This window comes from Fukomys damarensis, unplaced genomic scaffold (assembly GCF_012274545.1).
Source record: "Fukomys damarensis isolate Sample0158 unplaced genomic scaffold, DMR_v1.0_HiC HiC_scaffold_30, whole genome shotgun sequence".
NCBI lineage: Eukaryota > Metazoa > Chordata > Mammalia > Rodentia > Bathyergidae > Fukomys > Fukomys damarensis.
The window spans coordinates 67,419,048-67,431,856 of record NW_022900942.1 but is presented as its reverse complement, the minus strand read 5'-3'; the positions used below and the strand labels follow the sequence as shown (position 1 = coordinate 67,431,856).

At 45.5% G+C, this 12,809-nt stretch overlaps 1 protein-coding gene across 1 annotated transcript in view; it reads right to left on the bottom strand.

The window, feature by feature from the left end:
* Positions 1 to 12,809, bottom strand: part of LOC104872733 (disintegrin and metalloproteinase domain-containing protein 21-like) — a 47,054-nt gene that overhangs the window by 33,556 nt on the left and 689 nt on the right.

The window sequence follows — 12,809 nt, the reverse complement described above, 5'->3', positions numbered from 1 at the left end:
AAATTACACCCAAAAAAAAAAAAAAAAAAAAAAAAAAAAATTTAAATTGTAGCAACTTGAACTTATTTTTCCTCCTTACAAACATATACTGCTTAGGGATGGGCTTTAGAAGCTGCATTAAAAACAAGTAGTTGGTGAGGGAGTGTGAGAGAGCAGGAACCTGGGTAACCCACATGCCATGGCTGTGTTCATGGCCACTGCTGCGCTCCCCCTGCTAGCCACGCCTTCCCAGATGACCACAGTTGTCCCATCAGGAGGCAGGGTAGACTCATCCACCCCTGTCCCTAGGACACACATTCCAGTCTCCCTGCAGATGCCTGGAACCATAGACAGCTCTGAACTCTACACATACTATGTCTCGGCCTGTGCATGAATACTTATGATAAAGTTCAGTTTATAAATCAGGGAAAGTAAGAGATTAACAACAATAATTGGTATAAAATAGATCATGAAAATATACTATAATCAAAGTCATAAAAATCTGTATTTTCTCAAAATATCTTACTGTACTATAAATCATAGCAACCTCAGCATATGATTTTTAAAATCTGGACTTTTTAAAACAGAAACTTCCACTTTTTCACTTCTATTTGACATGTCCAAATAGCCAGCGCTACCAGTCTTGAATTATGGGGCCACTCTTGAGTAGAACAAAAGTACTATGATACTGTATTCATTACTCTTCTCTCATTGCTGAGACAAAATACCCAGCACCCAAAGTTGAAGGGGAAAGTTTTTGTTTTTTTTAAACTTATAGTTCCTAGTGGTTTTAATACATTATCAGCTGGCTCCGAGTCAGGAGCTCCAGAGGGGAAACAGCATGGCACACGGAAGGTAGCAAAGGCAACCAGCGGCCTTCAGTTCATGGCGGTGGAAGACAGCAAAATGAGCAAGAGAGAGCTTCATCACACCTCTGCCTCTTTCATCCCATCTAGACTGCCGGGACTAGGGTGGTGATAAACCACTTACTCAGGTGTCGCAGTTTAATAATCACACACCCTTAATCCCAGTATCACACATTCTAGATTCAGCCACCTCTGACCAAATGGGGCTTTGAGGGTATATGGAGACCCAGCAGATACAGTGACAGTTGTTCTGATAATCATGATACCGATTAAGTGACTCATCAGAGGGTAGCATATACAACAAGGAAACAAACACTGGGCACAAGCGTGATCCACATCCTGGGCAGGGTAGCACAAGACCTCATGCTACTACTCAGAATGATTCGTGTGACTGTTAAGTTTAATTGTCAACTTGCTCGGCCCAGAGCTACCGAGGGGATTAGTCAACTATGCTCTGGGTGTGTCTGGTCTGGTCACAGGGGCATGACCTTAGGGTCTATACATGGTCCTTGGCCCCTTCCACTTTGGTACTATTCAGTTCTGCTTCCTGGCCACCATGAAGTGAGCAGCTGTGCTCCACCATGATGTTTTTGCTTTAGATCCAGCTGACCATAGACTAGACTCTACAAATAAGCCTCCACTCCTCAAGTTGTGGGTATCAGGTACTTTTTCTTATATATAGCAGTGGGAAAGTTGACTAATCTGTATTAAATAAATTGTAACAGAGAAGTGGGATTATTGCTGTGACTATACCTGACCATGTTGTTCAGATGCCTTTGGAATTGGTTTGTGGAAAGACTTTGGAAATGTTTGGAGATATGGATTAGAGAAGGCCTAAAATTCTATAAGCTATAAGAGCCAATTGAGTGATTTTGGGCAGAGCTCAAAAAACCAGAAGGCTGATAGAAATGTGGACAGTAAAGACCAGGCTTGTGGGGTTTCAAATGGGAATAAGAACTCTATTGGCAACTGGACTAGAGGCAAAATTTTGTGTATATTTGTTCATGTCCTGTGACTTTGTAGGAGGCTGAAAGTAGGGGCAGTGGACTAATTAATCTGGTGGAAGAAATGTCAAGGCAGCTAAACATTCAGGCTGTAGTATGGGTACTGCTGGCTGCTTTTAGCCAGGTGTATAGTGTCAGGAGCAAAAGACAAAGCAAAAACACTTTTTAAAAACCTTTCATCTTATCCTGAAAGTTGAGGTTAAAGGAGGTATGGCTGCTGAAGAGACTAAGGCCATTGAAAGGAAACCAAGTACAATAAAATCTTGGACTGCAAGTAACTTGTCCTATGAGTATTCCACAAGATGAGTAAACTTTTAAAATAAAATTTAGCTTGATAAAAGAGCAGTGTCTTCCAATACGAGTACAGTGATGCCGAGTGTTGTGGGATCACAATTGAGCCAATAGTTCTTCTCTTTCTCACTGTGAGATTGTGAGTGGTTGTCTCCCAACAGTAAGAGGTTATTGTATCAGTCAGTGCTTACTAGAGAAACAGATTTAATCCAAGATATACAAACATATAAGAATTTACAAGGTTGGCTTACAGTGGCCACCCACAAAGTCTTGTGTAGAAGAGTGCAAAAGGTCTGTCTGTGTGCTGCAGAGCTGAAGGATCCAGTTGAAGGCCTGGAGCTCTGTGTAGAGTCCTGTGTGAGTCCATATCAGAAGGCTGAAGGGTCTGCACTAGAGGCTGAAGAGTCTGCACTAGAAGCCAGGAGACTGCTTCCAAGGAGAAGGCAAAGACAGGAGCTCCTTGAAAAAAACAGAAGTTATCCTTCCTTCTTTCTTTCCCTTTTATACGATTCTGACAACAATCCTCCCTAAGGTGGATCTTCCACCCCCAGAATTATAAATGAACTAATCTAGTTGGGCATTTCTTACTCAGGTTGACACAATCAATTAATTATCATAACTATGGGGAAGAACTTGTCTGCGGAGGGAGAGGAGAAATAAGGGAGAAGAATCCTTCACGTCAAATCAGACTAGGGAGCAGTGTAAAATGTGGGAAACTGCAAAATTTTGTAGAAAATGCCTCCCGAATGAGGCTGCAGCAGTACAAATGATGAATCTGGTTAACATCAATGCAATGTCACATCACCACAAAATCCTTAAAAAGAGAGAAAAATAAGTGTCATTGGATAGGTGCCTTGTTAAAGTTGCACAAAAAGAAAAAGATTCCACTGAGCCAGTAGATGGTGGTGGTGAAAGACAACCCACACAATAGACTTCCTCTCTTTTGTCTCCCTCACACCAGTCAGGAAGGTTTCAGAGGTAAGGGCAAGTTAGTTGTTTATTTTTCTTTATAATTTGTATTTTCTTTATTATTATGTATTATATTACAGCATTGTAATCATTTTATATGAATATTTTTGGGTTATGGAACAAATCATGTGAGTTCCCATTATTTCTTATGGTAAAATCCACTTTGATATACAAGTGCTTTGGATTACAAGCCTGTTTCTGGAACAAATTATGCTTGCAAATCAAGGTTTTACTGTGCTTTGGAGGCAAAAAGAGATACTGGGCCCAGGATTTAGCTCAGTGGTGCCACCACCTGCCTCACAAGTCCAAGGTCCCGAGTTCAATCCCTGGAAGTCCCTGGTACCAAAAGAAGAAGCCAGAGGAAGAAGAGGAAGAGGAAGAAGAGGAGGAGGAGGAAGAGGAAGAGAGATACCTTGAGGGCATCTCAGGAATCAGCAAAAATCCACCCATCGCAGGCTAAAGAGCAAAAGTATAAACCTTTCATTTGAGAAGAGACTTCTTAGGGAATTGGTTCCCCAAGATTCCTTTCACCATGCTCACCATTCAGGCACTCAAAGAACACTACGAGCCCCAGTCAAATATGCCCTGACTACCACTTAGGCTGGCAGCCAACCTTGGCATTGTATATGTGATGCAGGTTTTACTGGTACACAGAATGCAAGAGTTGTGGGGTTAGGGAGGCTTCCCTCCAGGTTTTCAAAGAAAGGCCAGGCAAGGAGCTCCTGAAAGGGCAACACATTAAACTGTAGGAATAAAGCCAGTGATGTAGCAGAAGCCCCAGGAAGTTAGACACCAGGAAGGTGAAACATCTGCCAAGAAAGCTGCAGGCTGCAAGTGGAGCCAATCTAAGAGAAAGACCATGTGCACTGTGAGCAGCAAGGGCAGAGAGGTGGAGCCACTCAAGCTCTTTGGCACTCACACCTCACCAACGTGCATCCTGAATAACAAGCAGAGTGCTATAGGATTTAGCGTTTACCTTGCTGGCTTTTGGTCATGCTTTAGTCCAATTCTTTTCTGTCCCTCTATTCCTCTCTTTTGGAACGGGAGTATTTATGCAGTGCAACTGTCTTTTGAAATTAAGTAACTTGCTCTTTGAATTTTACAGAGGTTCACAGCTGATAATGTCAGAGGAAACTTTGACTTAGACTTTTGAGCAGTGCTGAAACTGTTGAGACTTTGGCGAAGAGATCATTGCATTTTCAGTTGTATCATATTAGCTGGAATTCCGAACTTGCTATGTGCATCATTTTTATTTGGAGATTATAGTTTAAGGATATGTGCTTGATTGTCAAAGTTGGCAAGGGGTGGAATGTGACAGTTAAGCTTAACTGTCAACTTAATTGGCTTGGAAGTTGCCTAGGGAATTAGCAGAGCACACTCTGCATGTGTCTGAGTGGGCCGTGGAGGCATGGCGTTGGGGTCTATCTCTGCTCCCTCTCCCCTCTCCTGGTCCACTATTCCCCCAAAGTGCTTTCTGGCCATTGGAAACTGAACATCCTTGGTCCGTCATGCCCTTCCACCATGATGTTTCTGTCTTTAGAGCCAGTGACTGTACACTGAGCTCTCTGAAATCATGAGCCAAACAAAACTCTCCTCTTTAAAGTTGTGGGCATCAGGAGTTTTTCCATCAGTGGAGAAGTCAAGCAACACAATATTCAATTTAAAGCTTAGGAATTTTTTATTTAACATTTTCAGACCGTAGTTAATCTCATGTGACTGAAATCACCAAAGCAAAATCTCACATGAGGGGAAACTACTTGATTCAGCAGCTTGATTCTGAGCATGGCCTTGCAACTTGCCTTGGCCAATGAACAGGTGAAATGCAAGCAGAGCCTTGAGATGCACTTGATAATTGGCTTGAAGGCTCCTGCACCTTTGTAGTTGCCATGAGAACATGTCTACACATGCTCTCTTGGGGTATGAAAGACACATGGGTCTAGAGCAAGGAGCACCCACCATCCATGCTGAGGAAGTGTATGACCTCAAGTGAGGTCAGGACAGGCAGAGCCCCACCACATGCAGAAATGTGACTGAATACACCCACATCAGTGGAGTTTCAGAAGCACACTGAAATTTTCGGAGTTGTTCGTTGTGCCTCATCATTATTGTAATAGATAGCTGCTACATGGGAGGAAACAGGCCAGGAGAAGGTAGGTAACTATGAGGAGACAAAATTCGCCTCCCTCACAATTCTGAATGCAGCTTCTGCCTCCCACTCAGGTGCTCAGAATGACTGTAGGACATGCAAAGCAACAGCAATGCCATAGTTGGCCTCTCATCATGGATGGGAGACCAGCACGTCCTCACACTAATAAGTGATGTGGGACTGTGTCTTTGTGTGTGTCTTCTGCTGGAGGCCTGGAGAAGGTGAGGAGAGGGGGCAAGACTCATGCCACGGCTATTGTGTGCCAGCAATTTGTCATATGGGTCACCCTTTGGCTTCACTGGTCTGCACTCGGTTCCTGTGCTTCAATAATGACTACTGTTTGGATAAATGTCCCCAGAATCCCAGGTATCAAAAATTGGTCCCCAGGCTATGGGGCTACTGGGAGATCACGAGACCTTTAGGACAGGGGGCCCAGTGGGAGGAAGTGAGGTCACTGGGAGCATGGCCTTGAATGGGATTGGGAGAATTAGGGCTCTTCCTCCCTCCTCTCCTCGAGCACTCTTCTCCATTACATGCTCCTACCCAGATGTGCTGCCTCCCAAAGGCCCAAAAGCAATGGAGCTACTGATCATGGACTGATGCCTCAGCATCTGTGGGCCAAAATAATCCTTCTTTCTTGTAAGCTGATTTCCCTAAATATTTTGTCACCGTGATAGACTCTTGTTCTCCATTCTCCAGAAGGGAAAGCTGAGACCTACACAAATGAAGTAATTTAGCCATGTTAATCAAAGGCTGGAAAACATCTATCAAGAAGCCAACAGCAAACATTTCAGGCCAGCAGGCCCAGGGCAGTCTCTGTCACGCCTCACTTCTGCAGCCATCGTGCACAGAAGTAGCTGCAGTTGAGGTGGAAATGGGCTGTGTACACCCGTAGAGGCCACCGAGGAACAGACGCTGATCTTCATGTTTTCTCTTGTCACAGTGCGCCCTCCTTTTGACGTTTTCCTCAACCATTTAAAAAAGTCAAAACCATGCTTAGCTCAGAAGCTATAAAGAAAAGTCTGCAGCAGGCCAGTCTAAGAACCCTTGAGAGGAGTGCCAGGGCTCAGATTCAAGCCTATAAACTTTGCAAGTAACCAAGGCCAAGGAAACCTTCACAGATACTGTGTTCATGGGGTTCTGGTCCCCTCACAGGGGCCACTCAAAGCCCTCTGTGTGAAAACATCCAGCTTACTCGTGGAATGGAGTTAGACGCAGTATGCTGAAGTACTCACACTTCATTCCGCATTCTCTTGGAATCCACCGGACTGAAGCAGGCTGTGAGTGTGTCTGTGTGTGTGTGTGCACTTCTGTGTGACATGTGCCGACCGCCGGCTGCAGTGAACCTGTGGCACTTTACCAAAGATAACACATGAGATAGATAAACAGGTACTCTTATTGCCTCCAGGTTGCACATAGGGAAACCAAGGCTGGGAGTGGTGTGGCCACCTGCTGACACTCACTCCATGAAGGGTGCCCACGGTCAGGCAGGCCTCTGTGTCTGGCTCAGGAGCCAGAGCCAAGCATACCTACACTCCCCCGGCCAAGTGGGGTCTAATGTCATTCGGCAGAGAAGCCGATCCAGTGTGCTTGCTCTGCATGCTGTTCTGTCCTGCTGCTGAGCCGCCCACCAGAAAACTGGCCAGGTGACCTTCCTGATCCTGGGGACGTAGCTGCAGCCTGGTGTGCACGACTTCTCTCGCCTGGGTTGTCCACAGGGATCTCCAAGTCTCCTGGGGTTCTACCCAATGCTATCCTGAGTTCCGGGGCTGCAACAGAAGACTTGAGTAAAAGCATTTTCCTCAAAGGCTTGGCTACCCGCTCGCAGAGCATGAACAACACACCAGGCTGTTCATTCCTGGTCCTTCTCTCTAGGGTAGAGCAGGCATGCTGGGCGTCAACACAAGTTATAAAGGAGAATTCAGAAACCCTTGGCTGTTTCCCCATGACCCCATCTGCCCAGGGCATGCACTGGGACAGGACATTTCCACAGCTGAGATTCGGTTTCCTTCTCTGCAGAATGAGCAGTTGTAATCATATCTGCAAAACATTTGATAAACCAAAGGCCCCTATGTAGGCCAGGAGAACTATTAGACTCACAAGGGTCAGAAGCTCAAGGTGGCAGCTGCACTCAGCCCCAAGCAATAAAGTCACAGAGCCACTGAGGCCCCAGTCCCTCAGCCAGGGGTGTCCCAGCTGAGGTAACTGACGGTGCAGCCCCAGGAGTCTGCTGTTCTCCAAATGAGTTCAATCCTGGTGCACATGGCAGCCACCACCTCCTGCTGCCTCCTTCACCTAGAGGGAACACCAAGCTAAGGTTCAAAAGAGAAACCCGCAGTCACCAAGAAATGCTGAGTGTGTGGCTTGTTTCATCTCAGTGCCCAAAATCCTACATGAAACTTGCATTCTTGTTTGCTGTGCATCTGCCTTGGCCTGGGATCTGTACGGCCCACCTGTCTCAGTCATCTAAGAAGCAACACCAGCCACACCAAACAGAAATGTCATTGGTTCCACCAGTCTGCTTTGGCCCCCAGGTGGACTGACGGGACATGGTCAACCTGCTTGTCTAGGTGTCAAACTGGACTGGGGGAAGGGCTGGGCAATGACACACCTTCCCCTTGGAAGATGTGACAGGTCACAGAAGGCACAACACCTGCAGGCTGATTCCATAGGCAGTGGTGTAAGCAACCTTTGAGGGGAGGGATAGAGTCAGAATGGTCTGCTAGCAGTCTAGCGCATGAGCAGCAGAGGGAAGAGGACTGTGTAAACCAGGATGCTGGGGCTTGGCAAAGGAAGCAGGGCTGGAGGCTGAGTAGGGAAAACAATGAATGGAAAATGAAGATCTGTTGTTAGATGCCGAGGGTCAGAAAAGAGAGGAAATTCTAAGTCTTTGCATTGGGTAGATGGTAGAGGACGGGTATTTTGGTTACTTTTCTGATTGTTGAAACAAAATACCCAATAACCAAAGTTAAAGGAGTAAAGCTTAGTTTGTAGAGGTTTCAGTTTATAGCTAACTGGTTCCAAAGCAGAGTAGTATGGCAGAGGGGCATCATGGAGGAGAAACAGTTCATGGTGTGGCAGGCAGAAGGTAGCAAGCAGCAGCAGCAGCCTCCCTTCTCTCTCTCCCTTTATATTCCAGCTAAACTGCCAGCCTATTGATTGGTGCCACCCATATCCAGGGTAAGGCTTCCATTATCCATACCCAGAACTATGCTAAACCAATCTGTGCACTAATTTAGTTATCACACACCCTTAATCTACATTCACATACCCTGGATCCAGCCAGCTCCAAAAAACCCCACCTATGATGACCTGATGCTGTGGGGGGAATCTAGACATGAGCCGTGAAAGCAGTGATGTTATCCACAGAGCAGGCGCAATGGGGAACAGTTTGTGGATGGAGAGGATATGTTCAGTTTTAGACAACTGTGGTTTGATGTCTTTGGTGACATCCAGGAAGAGGAGTCTGACAGTCCTTTGAAGGAGAGACCAGCTCTCTGATGAGACAGAAGCCCTGGGGTGGACCTCACCTAGGAAGACTCCATCTGTGCATGAGAGTGTGTGTCTGTGTGTGTGTGTGTGTGTGTGTGTGTGTGTACATGCACCTGTGACTCTGGGGATGGAACCCAGGGCCTTGCACGTGCCAGGCGAACTGTCTACCACTGACCCACTTCACCAGCCATCCCAGTAAGATTGGATGATGGAAGGCCTCTTAGGAAACCCTTGTGAGTCCCAATAGTTATGCCACAGTGTGAGCTGGTGAACAGAAGGAAAAGAGAAACTTCCAGAGTCAAGGGAAGAAGGGCAGACAGATGTCAGACTGGAGGTATCCAGGAGAGTCGCATATTGTGAGTTCCAAAGAGAAGGACTAAAAACTGTGCTAACATTCGCCATATAGAAGGTGACTGAACTTGTTGCCAGTGCCCTCATGCCTTGGTATTTGAGGGAGATTGGTGCCAGGATCCTTCATGGGAGTCAAAACCTGTGGATGCTCGAAGTCTTTATATAAAAGGGTGCCATGCCTGCACAGAGCTCACACATCCTTCTGTGTGCTTTAGAACGTTTCTAAATGACTTACAATACCAAGGGCAATGTGAATGCTATGGGAATCGTTGCTGTACTGTACTGTTTAGGGAGCAAAAAACAGTCAGCACGTGTTCATGTTGAGTGCACATGAAATTTTTAAAAACATACTTTCTATTCATGGTTGGTCAGATCTATGGATTTGCAGTTTCAGCTGGGAATAAATTACCTCTACCTGTGCGATACAAGATTCTGTGTTTCTGCCATGGTGGTAAGGTCCCTCTTTAAGAGAAATTTAAGATATAAGTTTTCCATCATTCTGTGTCATAAAAATACTTGTACCTTAAATCTCTAGTAAGATCTTTCTTCTCTAGCCAAGTTAAGGGTCAGTTTATTGTTAGTCTCTTTTTTTACTTCCTGCCACATCGAAGGGTGGTTAACATTGGTGCAATGTATGTCAAGTGTCACTCATGTCTAGGAACGAGATTCAGCTCCAGGGACCGCTAATGTTTGTTGAAATATTAATGTCAGTCTTGGTTTTCCTTGGAGAAACAGCAGTGAACTCGATTTCTTCTTTAAGTGCCTGCTCTATAACCAGGCCCCTCCTCTAAACCCACTGGTCCTCCCTGCCCAAGTAAATAGCCCAAGGTCTGGTGTGGTCCTGGTATTTGGGTGTGAGCAGACAGGAAAAGGACTGGGTCCTTCCTGGGGTCTGGAGCCACATGGTTGGAACCCAGCTACGGTAGGTGTATTGGTCTGTTTTTATTGCCATAACAAAATACCCAGTGCAGGGTGACTTTCCAAAGAGCAGAGGTCTCTTCTGCTCATAGTTCTGCAGGTTCCATACATGTGCTTTAGGCATTGTGCTGAGGGTGTCACAGCAGTGGGGGTGGTGGGAAGCTGGCATGCTGGTGGGTTGGCTTTTGCTTGTATAACAACCTTCCAGGAGGACCGAGCAGGTTCTTCCATAAGAGCCACCACAACCTCTTCCAGGGGTGCAGGGGGCCAGTGACTTCCCCTTGGCCCCATCTCTGAACCCTCCTGCCCCCTGGACACCACGCCAGGAACCGGCCGCCAACCTTAGAGCTGTGGGGGCAAAGCACACAGAAACCACAGCACTTGAGCCTGCTGCAGCCCAGCCGCTGCTCCAACCGTGATGGAATGGGGACAGGACGCCATGCTGAGGAGGTCTCAGTAGGTGCCTGGCCTTCCACCACTGTGGTGGGATACCCGAGAGAGATTAGCACTGGTGATGAACAGGAATTCTTGCCAGGCTCAAGTGATTCCTCGTCCCTGAGCATCATTTCCAAAGGGGACACAGCCCAGCATTTAGGGACAGGGCAGCAAGAGCGCCTGAGCTGTGATGTCACAGAGCGTTCGTTGACTTGTGCCTGCCGTGGCGGGAGGCAGCACTTGCTTATGCCCCGCCAGTTCCCAGACAGCTCTGCACAGGCAGTGACCTTCTGAGGTGCCTGACGTGAGGAGGATGAATTGGTTTCTAGGATTAAAATTTCACAATGTTCTTTAAACCTCTTTTAGTGTAAAATCTGAAGAATTGGCTCACAGGAACATGGTTCCCCCCAGAGCCCTCAGTTCCTGGGGTCCAGAGCCATTCACCCCAGGCTGCCCAGTCCCAGGCCAGAGCTCTGGGGTCACCTCAACACTGGGCTTATTCTTACCCACTGGCTGTTTGCATGTGTTAGGAGAAAAACGATTCTTTTCAGACTTCCTCTTGACCGATCCCATGAAATCAATCTCAAGAATACAGCTTGTGATTCGAGTGTTTTGGTTTTATTCTGGAATGACAGAGATCAAGCCTGCTAATTGCTAACAAAATATCTTTTCCTTTCTATTAAAGCTTGCCTTTCAACTCCCTGATCGCTAAAGAACAGTTTGAGCTTTATAAATGGTAGTGATTCATACAGAGCTTAAGTGATGACAAAACCGATGTAAACAGAAAACGGGAGTAAGTGGGCTGGTGCAGGTGTTGGTGGAAGCTTTCTCAGAATTGTGTCCTTGAAGTCGAATCAACTTTCAGGATCCAAACAGCACAACAGAAGAGTAGAAACGGGTTTGCCCTTTTGGCTTCATGCAAACTTTTTTCTCCCTTCTTCCTTGTCTTTTTGGAGGGGAAATGTTGCTTTTCACAGGACTTGTAAAGATTCTTAATGAAGTGGGGAGGTGCTGGACAGCGTGGTCCCCACTCTCCAGAGACAGGCACCAGCCCAGCCTGGCAGCTCCAGAGAGGGTCTGAACGTTAGGATCACATCCTCTTCTCTCAATTTTTTTTTTTTTTTTTTTTTTTTTTTTTTTTTTTTTTTTGTGTGTGTGTTACTGGGAATCAAACTCAGGACCTTGCACTTGTGAAGCAAGCAGCAGAACCACTGAGCTAAATCCCCGGCCCTTCTCAATTATTAAGTTCTTGGCTAGCACATAATACAAAGTGTTATTTTTTAAATATGGTTATGTATAAATTTTAAAATGGTCACAGTAAAAGGCACATGGAGCCCCTCCCTCCAAACACACTGGTCCCATTGTCCTTGCCACATTCTGCAGCAGCTCTGGAGTCTTCTTTCCTGAGTGTCTTCAGCTGCGCTGTCCTTGCTGCCCCAATGTCGCAAACTGATTAAAAACTTTTACTTTCATTTTCATTTTGACTTTGGGAAGAGTCAGAAATCACACTGTGATGGATCTGGTGACTAAGGCAGATGAGGACGCACTGTCGTGTTTTTAGGGGCTGCCTTTCTATGAGACAGCACATAGCACTCAAGTATTTTTTATCACACCTTGTAAAGATGCTCAGGAAAAAGGGCTCCAGAGCTCCTTCAGAAACCGTCAAGAATGGTGGAATCAGTGTGTGTGAAGTGGGGGATAGGTATTTTGAGGGGGATTCATGACAAAGTGTCTTTTCTCACAGTGTTTCTTAACTTAAACATTCACTGTATTTTTCAATCCCTCCCTGTAACACCGTAGTGGGATACTATATGATGTTTCATTTCATGTATCCATTAGTATACTGACCAGCCTAAATTTTACCATTTCCTTGTAGTAAGTATATTCAGGAGGAGATGTGACAACAGAAATAAAGGTTCAAAAGAAAGAGGAAGATGTTACTTCGCTGATTTTGAAGATAAGCGAGTAAGAACAAAGATCATCTCTTGAAGCTGATAAAGACTGGAGAAGCCCAAAAAGTCTAGCAAATCAAAACATCCTATCATTTGCATCTCTGAGGGTGGCTGAAGAATATCAAAATAGGAACTTTTAAAAGGTGTAAATATCTTTTTATTCACTCTGCTTGAGGACTATAAATGTTTTCACTATAGAAAAGAAAACACAGTACATTTCGTGACTAGGGGATGGATTTTCTGAAGTTACCTTGGACAGAGTACAAACAGAAAACCAAAAATCCAAATGCTGAAATTCAGTTATGTCAAATCCCCTGTAAAAACAAAACAGAATAAAGACAAGCTAAAAAGGTAGAACTAAGCAAAATTTTAAAAAACAAAAAAGAAGGAGGAGGAGGAGGAGGAG